The 13,486-nt window shown below is 39.4% G+C and overlaps 1 long non-coding RNA gene across 2 annotated transcripts; it reads left to right on the forward strand.

The window, feature by feature from the left end:
* Positions 1 to 327: 327 nt before the first annotated feature.
* LOC140482588 (uncharacterized) lies at positions 328 to 10,619 on the forward strand. 2 transcript variants are annotated; one of them, XR_011961751.1, is made up of 4 exons: positions 328 to 592; positions 3,437 to 3,514; positions 6,356 to 6,433; positions 9,949 to 10,619. It is a non-coding gene; the product is annotated as an uncharacterized lncRNA (long non-coding RNA). The 2 variants fall into 2 exon arrangements; XR_011961752.1 differs by lacking the exon at positions 6,356 to 6,433.
* Positions 10,620 to 13,486: the final 2,867 nt, after the last annotated feature.

Below are 13,486 nucleotides of genomic sequence, written 5' to 3' on the forward strand. Positions count from 1 at the left end.
GCTACAGCTAACGTGATTCTTTATTGAGTAACAAAAGTGTAACTGCAGGTTAACAAGAGCATAAGAGGAAATAAAGTAGAGAGAGAAAAGTGATGAGGTGACTCAGAGCTGGATTTTAAAAGCCTGACAAGCTTAGAGTTTTTTTCTGTTCACCACATCTAAACTGCCAACAAATCAACTCCAGTGTAACTGAAGGCCTTGCTCCATATCTCTTGCTTCATCCACATTCTACGAAGGGCTCAGTGTCACACTGACACATTGCTGTAGGCCTACACTTGCTGCCCACTGTTTGTATAGCTTTCATGAACTGGCATCCATCTGCAGCTGTTTAGAACTGCGCTGGTGGTCTGCAGCAATTGACGCGCCAACAGGCACAAGTGCTGGGTTGCATCTGTGATGAATATGAACGAGAACAATAAAACATGAATTTTCTGCTCGACTAAAGAGCTGCATTTTAATTATGCCTGCATTAGAAAAAGACTGATTAACTTAATCTGGAATCTACTAACACATCATCAGCAACGAATGCTCGCCTTCTTTTAAACTGGGAACCAGGGCTTGTTTTATTGAAAGGAGACAACTTAAATTAGTGGTAAGTACAAAATATGTTTTATTTAAGAATGATTTCTGATAGAAAATCATGGTATGTTTAATTACAAAACATTTTTAAATGTTGAAATGAAGGATCCTATGATATTGAGGGTGGAAAACATTAAATTCTGCTGCAAATGATCCTATTTAATTTAGTTTAATGAGATGTGATGTACCCTCGTTAAAAGGCCTAATGGAAGATTAAGTAAGGAACAGGCAGTGCAGAATTCTCTTAAAATGGGAATTCTGGAAATGTTTTCTATTACTCTGTCTCCAGTAATGCTGACCTGCTACACCAGAGATCAGAACAAAATAGCTGTGCATCAAGGGTTCCAGACTCCTTAAATTGATTTTCTTTTAACCTTTTCAGTACCAGGTCACTCGAACATTTCACTGCCTCCAATATGTATTTGTTTGTTTGTCTTTGAAATTGGAACACATTGTCACACATTTCAATATATGTACAGCCATCCAGCATGCAACCTGGTGTTGAGAACCTTTTAACCGCAGCTCAGTATACTTGCTTTGTTTTAAAAATGTCTATTAACACACCTTCATCGTCACATACATTTTAAATAGATTTTTTTCAAACTATTAGCAGTTGAACATAGTAGGTAATTTCTTGCCAGACTTCCAGCAAGAATATTGCAATATTCATTGCAAATAATCTCATACTGCTTTTAGTGCCTATAAGTAGAAAATCCATAAAAGAACAAAACAAATTCATAATGTTGAATTGTACAAACTGATAGTATAAATGTAACAGTTATATTGGAACAGTTGCAGTGTTTTTGACTAATATGTGTGTTTAGGTAGTTAAGAAGAAAGTAATTTGTGGTTGTAGTTTATGCCACCTAAAGGTCTCACACATAGATTCTGTATTTAATACAGATAAGTGATCTAAATCTTTGATTAGATTGTTATGAAATTATTCAAATTACTCCTAATTAACTTAAAGCATTTTTAAAATTTTCCCTGTTCAACTGACTTCTGGGATCATTAATGTTTGATAAAGCCAAGCAACCTTTTGTTTTGTTTTAGCTTCCAGTGTAGAAATTACCATGTTATTTAAATCTCCCAGGGTGGCACGGTGGCACAGTGGTTAGCACTGTTGCCTCACAGCGCCAGAGATCCGAGTTCAATTCCCGCCTCAGACGACTAACTGTGTGGAGTTTGCACGTTCTCCCCGTGTCTGCGTGGGTTTCCTCCGGATACTCCGGTTTCCTCCCACAGTCCAAAGATGTGCAGGTCAGGTGAATTGGCCAGGGGTATGGGTGGGTTGCGCTTCGGCGGGGCGGTGTGGACTTGTTGGGCCGAAGGGCCTGTTTCCACACTGTAAGTAATCTAATCTAATCTATAATTGTGTGGGACTCCAACTCTTAATGTTACAGGTGAAGCTTGGGTCTAGACTGCTACAGGCAGCGGTATGCAAGCTATGTAATCATGAGATTAATCAACAGCAATGGTAGTCAGGAGTTATCCAGAATTTTTATCAACACATCAGCAGGGTGTAATGTCACATGACAGAACAACACATGGCCATTTTCTTGATAGTTAGGGATCACAGTGAAAATGTGTAGGCTTCAGTTTATAGGGTGACTGCATAAACCTTTACAAAGGAGGCCCAGAGCTATTTACTAGTATTCCTTGCCCCATTTCCAATGATCCTGGCTTCACCAGCATGATTAAGGCTTCATAATTGTGTTGGTCATGAGCCTATACCTTGCATTTCTGACCTGGCTGGCTCCAATGCAGGAAGAGGAATTTCCTAGTGTCCCACAATTCTCATGGAGTCTGGGCAACCTTTTAAGGCATTGCGATTCATGACCCTTCTGAGATATTGTGAACCATAATTCAAAAGAGGGAACATTTGAAAGCTAAATTCAAAAGATCTTACTCATGTTCCCTTGCCATATATCTGTTCAGTCACACCCTTTGTGCACATCATGTCAAACTATACTCCTTCACCCACACCCCTGGTGGTTCCTCATGCATTCCTTGCCAACATATGCCCTCCACTCACTGTTCATGGTCTTTAAGGTACTTTATGCCAACGTGTGTTCCTCTGCCCCCCCATTCCCCCATAGGCCTCATACCCCCTGTGTCAATCTATGGTGCTTATATTTATCCATACCACGCTCTTTACAGAATACATGAACCCTATTGTACCAATAGCATGAGTGGAAAAGTTTTAAAAACTGGTCATTCATTTATAACTTCCTACTTGAGTTAAAAAAGCTAAATTTGCTACAACCCTATAATATTGTCAATTATCCAGACTTCTAAAGTCTCAGTAACAGATACTACAAATACTTGACCCTTTTTTTGGAAATTAACACATGCAATTGACAGGCTATATCACAGAGAAAAAAGCTGTCAGTCAAACAAAGTTTTCCCTTTGGCATACTCATTTAATTTGGGCATTCAGCAAGAATGCACAATGCAGCATTTACTGTAGTATTCCAGCTTGTGCAAAGTTTCAGAGCACTGAGGCAAATCTTTTAACCATCTGACTCAGCATCCAGCAGCACTGATTGCTGCCTTTGAACTTTTTCTGGAGACATTGGGTCAACATCCAGGTATCACCTGTCCTCTGAATGAAAATTCCATCTCTAGCTCTATATTTCCTTAAAATAGGAAGATAACATGATGTACTATTGTTATAGACTGTAACAGGTTGAGATTGAATCTCCTTTTTGTGACCAGTAATGCATTTTAATCAGTTTTATTCTGTGTTCAGCTCACAAATGAAAAATAAGAACAAAGTTTATCTAAATTTTATGAGCAACATCTTGTACATTTGAAGTAACAAAATTGACCCATCAATTTTATTTTACATTACAAGCTTCTTGGAGTTAATTATCAAACTATTGAGATTGCTGATATCTCGTGATGCAAAATCAACTATTCTGGAGAAAGGCAGGTATGTTTTTTAGCCTATTTTACTTTAGTTTATGGAGATAACAAAATTGGAATTAAGAACCAAATAAATTGAAAACAAATATGCCCAGTTTAGCTGGCTAATTAATTGTCTGGCCAACACACAGCAACAATATACGTTGCACAAAATGGTTGCCTGGATTGCTGCCAGTGTTGCAGCCGAGTGCAAGAGTCCAGTTACTGAGACTCTGTTTGGCTTGTTTCCTCTGCAAAATGAGAACTGTTTTCAGATCTTGGAAGAAGATATCCCTTAAACAATTGGTTTCAAATAAGTTTAAAACAGAAAAATGTATATGAATATGATTAGAGTCTCTATTTCAAGTAGCAATCAAGAGTATTTAGGGTAATATTTAGCTCACATGTTCTCCTGAACGGTCTTATAGTCTGAAAGTAGTCCTCGTTTCAGTTTGTAACTTTAAATGTGCATTTTTTTTAAGAATTTAGGATTGCTAAAACAAAGAAGTGATACAAAACAGAACACCTTAAAGTTTGGATGAAGGCTAATTTAATGATAATCAACCTGCTATCAAGAGAGGTATGCACACATGGCCAGTGTATTTAGTTTGCTCTTAATCCTGGCTGTGGGTAGCTTCAACCCTCTAGTGGTCACTTCAGGCCAATACAGGACTATGGAAAGTACTTTGTCAGCTTTAGCTTTGACACTTTGAGTGTTAGAATTTTCTTTTTGTTTTGCACTTGCTCTTCTGACATTATTCTCACATCAGTTATTCTTCCTTAACTTGATGAGGTTCACATCTAAACTCCTCCTCAACGTCGAGGTTAGAATCACTGGCAAAATTCAGACTCTGGTTAGGGTTTCCTGTGCACAAAGGGTTATAAAAATGACAATTAAATTGGCATTTTTTTTTCCACAATTTCAAGTGGGTTTTTTTTCACTACAAGGAGGAGATGAAGTCCAAATCAGTAATGGCTCCTGTCAATTTTCTTCTATAGGATTTATCTCTAAGTAAGTTTGACAGTGAGGCAGGGAGAAAGAGGCAGACTTTGAATTTGACAGTTTGCCAATGTTAGGAAATGTACAGGGCAGCCAGTCCCTTCAGACAGCTGCAACATTTCATGGCGTCATGTCAACGAATTTCCACAGGCCATACTGCCAGAGACCACAAGATGGTTTCGAACAACGGTTCAGTTCATGATATTTTTGTTTTATAAAAAATGAACTATTGCTGAGTGGGCAGTATGTACTGAATTAACAGATTAATGAAAATGCTTCACTTGCATAAGATTTGATTGCTCCTTCATGCAAAATTGCTTGCAGATTGAAAAACAGTACGATATGTTTCACGCTCTTCGACTCATTTCTATATTAGCACTTGTCAGTGCAGCTATTAAATAAAGCTGGTGGAGAAATTTAATTACAAAACCATTTATTTTATTGGAATGAAAATAAATGAAAGCTACCTCAAATGCATTAGGTGGGTACAAAACATGCTCTTCGGATAACACCCAAGGGTAGTGAGACTGCTGTCAGAATAATGTTCCTTTCATGTGCAGGAGGAACCAATATTAGAAACAGCTGCTTTAAAGTCACTCTTTATTTAAGTTCAATTATAAATTAAAGAACAACCACTTTAATGAAGGGGCTATTTATATTTGAAGTTATTCAGCTGTGGTGTTCAATCCTGGCTTCTTCTTTCAATCAAGTATATTAAAAAAAACTGCCAGTGTTTGCCTGTAAGTGTCTGAGTGGGCTTAATGGACGGCTCAGTGCTAACATAGCTGTGTTCTTCAGATGGGGCCATTTCTGTTGATGCTGAGTATGTTCTGCTCTCTTATCTCATCCATCTAAAGTCATATATAAAAAGTAGTTGAGAGGAGATTTTTTTAATCATGTCAGTAGTCTTTCAGTAGCATATGGCAAAAAAGCGAAGAGACTTCTTTTTAAAAGGAAATAAAAACTGTGCACTGGTGCAGGAGCAACCTTCAAAGGTTTTTTTTGAAAAATGGCATGTTGCAATGCTCCAGCAGAGTATTTTGCCAATTGTGAAACTAAAAGTAGTTTTAACAGTCACAAAACAGATAAATACAAACAATTTATATATTTTATCAATAAATTGCATTTAGAAAAATTAGGTGTGCTAGCACAAATTTGGCTGTGTTTTGATGTTATGTTTTAATAACAAAAGCTGGAACTTTATTCCCTAGTCCCATAACTAGCAAAGATCTAGCCACATTTTGAGTAATATATACAATAATATGCTAGCAAATTACTATTGCTTATATATTGTAGTTGAATACTTGTCGTTTATATATATTAGTTTGTCCTGTATTTTGTCAGACCTTGTCCCATTTAACAAAACAGACAACACCTGCTTCAAAAATAGTGGACAAAAGAACACCAGTTCTAAAAGTTTACTCTTTTCTTCTAAACTAGCACAAGTCCTATTGGGCAACATAAGTTTGAAAAAAAAATGACGTGGTTCAATGAATCCCCCAAGTCATCAAAGTATAAATACAAGGCAGGAAAGGCCCATTGCTTTCCTCCCACAACACATTTCTCTCAGACTGGTCAACTCTATCGACCTGAGCCGCCCAACAAATCTGCAGGGATTTGGGCTGCCACATCCAACACATCTGAAGATATCAGTAAATTGTCAATTTAGCACAGTGCAAGATGTGAAGACTTCAGAGAGACTGCAGGAAAGATTTATGGGAATGGCTCCAGGGATGAGGGACATCAGTCATGTGAGTGGATTGGAAAAGCTGTGCTTGTACTCCTTAGAAAAGAGAATTTTTAATAGATCTGTTCAAAATCATGAGGGATTTAGAAAGAATAAATAACGTGAGACTTTTCTCATTGCAGATTGGTCAGGAACCAGAGGACATCAATTTAAAATGCTTGACAAAGGAGCCATTGGTGAAGATAAATCTTTTTTACGTAGTGAGTGGTCAGGATCTGAAATGCACTGTCTGAGAGTCTGTTGGAAGCAGATGCAATCATGGCTTTCAAAAGAAATAGGATAAGCATCTGAAGAGAAAAAAATTTGCAGGCTGTGGGAAGACTGGAAAGCTGTTTTCCTTGAGGCTCTGCAGAGCACAGAACTAGAATCCTGGCCTTTTGTAGCATCCATCATTGACATGGACTTGATTTTAGGGCACAAGATTCAGAAGTTCTCGGGTGATACAAAATTGGTTGTGTGATCAATAATGAAGAAGAAAGCATAGAAATGGGCGACTGACTGTGTGGAGTTTGCATATTCTCCCCGTGTCTGCGTGGGTTTCCTCCAGGTGCTCCGGTTTCCTCCCACAGTCCAAAAATGTGCAGGTTAGGTGAATTGGCCACGCTAAATTGCCTATAGTGTTAGGTGCAGGGGTAAATATAGGGGAATGGGACCCGCTTTGGCGGGTTGATGTGGACTAGTTGGGCCGAAGGGCCTGTTTCCACACTGTAAGAAATCTAATGTAAGTAATCTAATCTAAGTAAAACAGTCACAAATGGAGTTCAATCCAGGTGAGGTCAAAACTTGTGGAAGGGAAGGGAATATGCAATACCTGAAAGGATACTGAAATGTATAAAGCAATAGGAGGCTTTTAGTCTGAATGTTCATAGATTCCAGAAGGTGGTTGAAATGGTAGAAAAGACCATTAGGAAGAGATATGGGATAATTGTCATTGTGAACTCAACCACAAGGTGAAATTGGAACTTCATAAACACTCGTTAGGCCACAATTAGAGTATTGCATGCTGTTCTGGTCTGAACACTATAGGAAAGTTGTAACAAAATCAGAAGGTGTTGGAAAAACTCTAAGCTTGCCAGCATCTATAGAAAGGAAAACAGTTAACATTTCAAGTCCAGTAACTTTTCATCAGAACAGAAAAGATGTACTTGCACTAGAGGGGTCAGAGATTTCTGAAGATGTTGCCTACACTGGAAAATTTCACCTATGGGGTGAGGCTTGGTTTATTTTAGAACAGAGGAGATTGATTGGACTCTAAATAGAAATGTATAAAATTGTGAGGAGTCACAAGAATATAAGAACTAGGAGCAGGAGTGGGCAGTCTGGCCCTTCAAGCCTGCTTCGCCATTCAATAAGATCATGACTGATCTTTTCATGGCCTCAGCTCCATTCAGCTCCCCCCACTGTATCCCTTAATTCCTTTATTGTTCAAATAAAATCTACCTTATCTTTAAAAATATTTACTGAAGTAGCATCAACTACTTCACTGGGCAAGGAATTCCATAGACTGACAACCCTCTGGGTGAAGAAGTTCCTTCTCAATTCAGTCCTAAATCTACTCCCTCTAATCTTGAGGCAATGCTCTCTTGTCCTAGTTTCACCTGTCAGTGGAAACATCCTCACTATGTCTATCTTACCTATTCACTTCATAATTTTATATGGTTCCATAATATCCCCCCTCATTCTTTTAAATTCCAATGAATATAGTCCCAATCTACTTAGCCTCTCCTCATAAGCCAAACCCCTCAACTCTGAAATCAATGTAGTTAACCTCCTCTGCACCCCCTCCAGTGCCAGTACATCCTTTCTCAAGTAAGGAGACCAAAACTGCTCACAGTATTCAAAGTGTGGCCTCCCCAGCACTGTACACAGCTGCAACATAACCTCCCCTCTTTTAAACTCAAATCTCTTTCGCAATGAAGGACAACATTCCATTTACCTTCCTAATTACCTGTTGTACCTGCAGACCAACCTTCTGTGATTCATGCTCAAGGACACCCAGGTCCCTCTGCACAGCAGCATGTTGCAACTTTTTACCATTCAAATAATAGACCTTTTTACTTTTACTCCTACCAAAATGGATGACTTCACATTTATTAACTGCCAGACCATTGCCCACTCACTTAAAGTATCTATGTTCCTGCAAATTTTCAGAGTCCTCTTCACACTTCGCTCTCCCACTCATCTTAATGTCATCCACAAACTTTGACACACTCCACCTGGTCCCCAACTCAAATCATCTCTGTAAATTGTGAATAATTGCAGTCCCAACACTGATCCCTGAGGCACATCATTAATTGCTGATTGCCAACAGAATAGCATTCATTTGGTCATTTTCTATCTAGATGCCTTGCTATTTCTTCCTTGATAGTAGACTCGAGCATCTTCCCCACTATAGAGGTTAACCTAACCGGTCTATAATTCCCCATCTTCTGTCTCCCATCCTTTTTAAACAGTGACCTCACATTTGCTGCTTTCTAATCTGCTAGAATCTTGGTAATGTTGATAGAAAGGCCTTCTCCCTTTGGTAGAGGAGTCTATAACTAGGGAACATGGTTGAGGATATGAAGTAGGATATTTAGAGCAGATCTGATGGAAGTGTTTTGCCCAGAGTATATAGCATGTCTGAAACTCACTACCTAAAAGATTGGTAGATACAGGAATCCTCAATACAGTCAAAAGTACTTGAAAATGTATTTGTAACGTCATAAATTACAAAGCTATATACCAAAAGCTGGAAAGTGAGTTTCGATTGGATGTGTCCTTGTCAACAAAACATTCTAAAATGGGATGAATGGCCTCTGTTTATGATTTTTTTAATTCAATGAGAGGGATAAGCTTAGTCGTTCTTGCAGAGAATCAGCATCAGCACAAGTGATTGAATGGTTTGAATGAATGAATGAATAAATGTATGAATAGATGATCTTATTGTCACATATATCTAGGAAGATACAGTGAAAGCTGTTTTGTCATCACAATCCAGTGAGTTACAAAAAGAATTTTAAAAAATTACCTGAATAGAGTCCATCTTCTGTTCCAATTGGTTCTCAAGCAAGGCTCCAGTGCTTCTGCAGGGTCTCTGTGAGGTGTTCCAGGCCACAGTGTCCCTGTTCTGGATACAGCAACAATACACCAATGCCCCAGGAGAACCTGGCTCCCTACTGCTGCAGCCTCATCAACACCACCAAGACTCTCTGCTCTGGGCATACCACTGCCAGGAGTCGCTACTCCAGGCACTGCCACCACCGCAGTCAATGCCTTCTAGTTTCCTTCTGGTGCTAGATCCATTCTATTAATCTCTCAATTTCTAGCACTTCAACCTGCATTAGATAAGCCTTTTGTGTTATAGAGCAAACCATTCAAAGTCAGAAGTCATACTGATGGGCAAACAGTTAGCATTGAAATCAATATTGACAATAATAGTGGTTATATACTTTACACTTTCATGTGATAGTCCTTTGTAGTTTTAGTGAAGGGATTAACCCATTAAAAATAAACCAGCAAAGTCACTGAATAACTAATGTGATCAATTTATGTTTTAAGGCAAAAAACAACAAACTATCTTTTTAAGTTGAAAGCTGCTCTTGTTCTAACAGTAGTTCATCAATACAACGATATTTTTGTCCTTACAAATGGAACATACATTGAGAGAATATAATGAGAAAGCTATAGCCTTCATTAACAGTAAATTGATTCAAACTCTGTCTGCATTTATTAGGTTTTTGTTGTACTTCGAGGACTTCCACAGTATTATGTTACTGGAGGAGAACTGGCAAGAGCACAAAAGGATGGACTTGGTGAAATGGCACATGTTGTGCAGCATAATGCCCACTGCACCACTACACAGCAGGTCTCCAGTAACAGGTATAGTTAACCTGTCTAAACAATCTGATTGTTAGCAGTAAAACATTGATAGAGCTATCTTCTGGACAATATTTACCATCTGAAATCACTGCCAATGGCTGTCAAAGTCAGTATGGCCTTTCAATTTTATTCTGAGTTCTTTTCTTGGCTTGAGTCTGGTCACTGAACCCAATTGAAGTTTAGAACGTATCACTGTTTTCTGACGACTGAATAAAGTTACAAAATAACATTCAGCAGTTGCAACTGCATCAATGTCCTTGACCAATAACAGCAATGTAACAAAGTAGCATAATTCCTCAGATGTGATATTTTCAAAACCAAAAGATCTTTGATTCACTCCATATTGTTAGTTGGGTTCAATGCACAACATTGTGCCTTCCTGGTCCTTATGCACTTCTTAAGATCTCAACTGGACATGGCCTGCATCGAACCAAATTTTTAATTCCTCTCTGACCACAGGAGAGGTTCCAAAGTACTGGAGGACAGCTAATCTAGATCCACTTTTCAAGAAAGATGCTAGGGATAAACTAGGGCCTAAGAAACAGATGAATGAGTCTCACATCAGTGGTCAGGAAACTGGTGCAGAATATGAGATCAGTGGCAGATGGAATTTAACCCTGGAAAGCGTAAAGTGATGCACTTTGGTAGAAGTAACAAGACAAGGGTGTCATCAGTGACTAGCAGGACACTAGGAAGCTCAGAGGAACAGAGAGATATTGAGATGCTTATCTACATATCCCTGAAGGTGGCAGAACAAGTTAATAGTGTGCTTAAGAAGCTATACAGACACTTGCCTTCATTAGTCGTGGGATACATTATAAGAGCATGGAGGTTATTATTGGAGCTGTACAAAATTTTGGTTATGCCACAGCTAGAGCACTGTGCAGTTCTGGTCTCCAGGAAGGATGTGATTGCACCTGACAGGGTGCAAAGGTGATTCACCAGTACGTTGCCTGGGTTGGAGCATTTTAGCTATGGAGAGAAGCTGGACAGGCTCGGATTGTTTTCTTTGGACCAGAGAAGGCTGAGGAGGGACCTGATTGAGGTTATATGATTACGAGGAACGTGAACAGAGTGGACAGCAAGCATTTTTCACCTTAGATCAATAAAGGAGTGCATAATTTTAAGGTGAAGAGAGAAGGTGATTTGAGGAAATCATTTTCCACCCAGTGGGTGGGATGTTTAAAAAGTAAATGGATGAGTACACAGTTAGAAAGTCTTAACATTCGAGGCTATAGGCCAAGTGGATGAATGTTGGTAGATTGACATAGACTGAATTGTCCGAAGCGCTTCTTCTGTGCTATATGAGTCTCTGACTATGACCAGCACATAACCATGCATTTGGCTTCCCAAATGTTTTCACAATGATCATGGGCAGCTTCCATACCCTACTTATCACAGCCTTGATTGAAGCCTCATTCGTTTGCTACAACTGTACAGGAATGATATCACTAATAAATGATATTTATTTCTGATATTCCTCACATAGGTTGATTGGACTCAGCTCAAATGGATCCAGCAGTGCCAGATGCTATTGTCACATTAATACAAAGACAGCGTGGCTACAGAATATTGAAGAGGTTCAAAGGTATAAGCAAACCCAGGAACAACAGCAATCCCCATTAGATGCCAAACACTATCCATATGGAGAAAGAACAGCAGACTCATTTCCTCAGGATGCAGAGGAGGTTTAGAAGACTGAGAATGTAGAGATCTTGATGTCATTTCCTTCAGATGAGCAAAGGAGAGTGCAGGCACAGACAGAGGTTGTCCTAGGACAACATAACACCATGATATTGTCTGCTGGTGCATGCCTTGGTGTTCTGAAGGATTTAGTGGCTAACCGAGCCCAGTGACCATCAGGGTGAGAGCAGCCCTTAACTTTCATGCATTTGGCTCATTCTGAGCATCAAATGGGAACCTGTGTAGAATCTCCCAATCTTCAACCTAATCATCATCCTTAAGGATGTTACGAATATAATTAGTGCAAGATTAGACTGCTTCATCTCATTTCCCCATGGCAAGGTCAGTGCTACAGCCTGGGCAGTGGGATTTGCAAACAGCACTGTCTTCCCCAAGTGCAAACTGTATACATTGTATACATGATGCATTGAAAATATGATATTATAGCACTGCTGAATTCATGAACAGAAGTGGGTTCCACTTGATCAATGCCCGACCCACCTGTGATCATCACAGCAACATCTTAGAGGTCTGTGCTGGCTATCCTAGAAGCTGTCAGGTGCCAATATCCTTGATCATCCTGAATATGTTTTTAAAACGATTTTCCTTCAATCTTCATAATATTTCTTCATGACTCTTCTTTGATAATCCTGACTGGGAATTCCAAAAGTGGAGGTCGGCACCCTAGGTGGGGTCACAAACTGAAAATGCAGGGATCACTGAAGCAGCAATGAACTTCATCTCCCTTCCTCCTCTTTTACAGGTCTTTTCTCATCCCTCCCCGCCCCCTGCCTTGCTTTGATGGGCACTCCCTTTGTCTACCCCACCACAGTTTTCAGTGAGGGGCTATAACAATTTTCAAGTCTCAAAATGGGTTTATTGTGGGAAGGGATTTGGGAATCTCTGTTCTATGTCTTTACAGGGCCACAGAATATTCCTGTTCATCAGATGCTGCCTGATCAGCTGTCCTTTTCTAGCACCACACTCTTCAACTCTGATCTCCAGCATCCGCAGTCCTCATTTTCTCCTAACAGACTTGAGCCTGGTGGGGAAAGCAAGTAATGAACCTTTCTTGTTCCTTACTAAAGCCAAATCAATTATGTCCTTGAAACCCGCAAGGAATCCTCTTCCTTCGAGACTATCACCACTCCTCCTTTTCTTCTTTAACTGAACAGTCTTTAACTGGGAATATTTAACTCCTGTTCTGCCCTTCTTTCAACCAGATATCTGTCATCAACAGCACATCATAGTTCCACATGGCAAATCATGCCCTTGACTCATCAAGTTGATTTATTATACTTTCACATGCAGCATAACTCTGATTTAGAATGCTTTGAGTTCTCCCTTACTCTGACTCCAGCAATTAAATTTATGTTCTCCATTCTAGTCCCAACTATCTCTTCAAGTATTTTGTGTATCCTGATATTCCTTTCCAATCTTCTTTTCTGGTTCAAACACTCCTGAAAAGTTGATTTAAAACTTCCCAACAGTAATAGCAAACCACCCTACAAGGAACTCAGTGCTGGTACAGAACAGGTGCAAACCCTTTGGTTTGTACAGGTGCCAAATCCCAGTATCTCAGGGATTTGAAACCTTCCATCCTGCACCATCCTTCAGCCATGCATTCATCTCTCTAGAGGTCCTATTTCTATAGTCATTTGTACATGGTACTGGGAATAATTCAGTAATTACTACATTTGAAGTCCTCC

The sequence above is a fragment of the Chiloscyllium punctatum genome, chromosome 11 (genome assembly GCF_047496795.1).
Source record: "Chiloscyllium punctatum isolate Juve2018m chromosome 11, sChiPun1.3, whole genome shotgun sequence".
NCBI classification, from domain to species: Eukaryota; Metazoa; Chordata; class Chondrichthyes; order Orectolobiformes; family Hemiscylliidae; genus Chiloscyllium; species Chiloscyllium punctatum.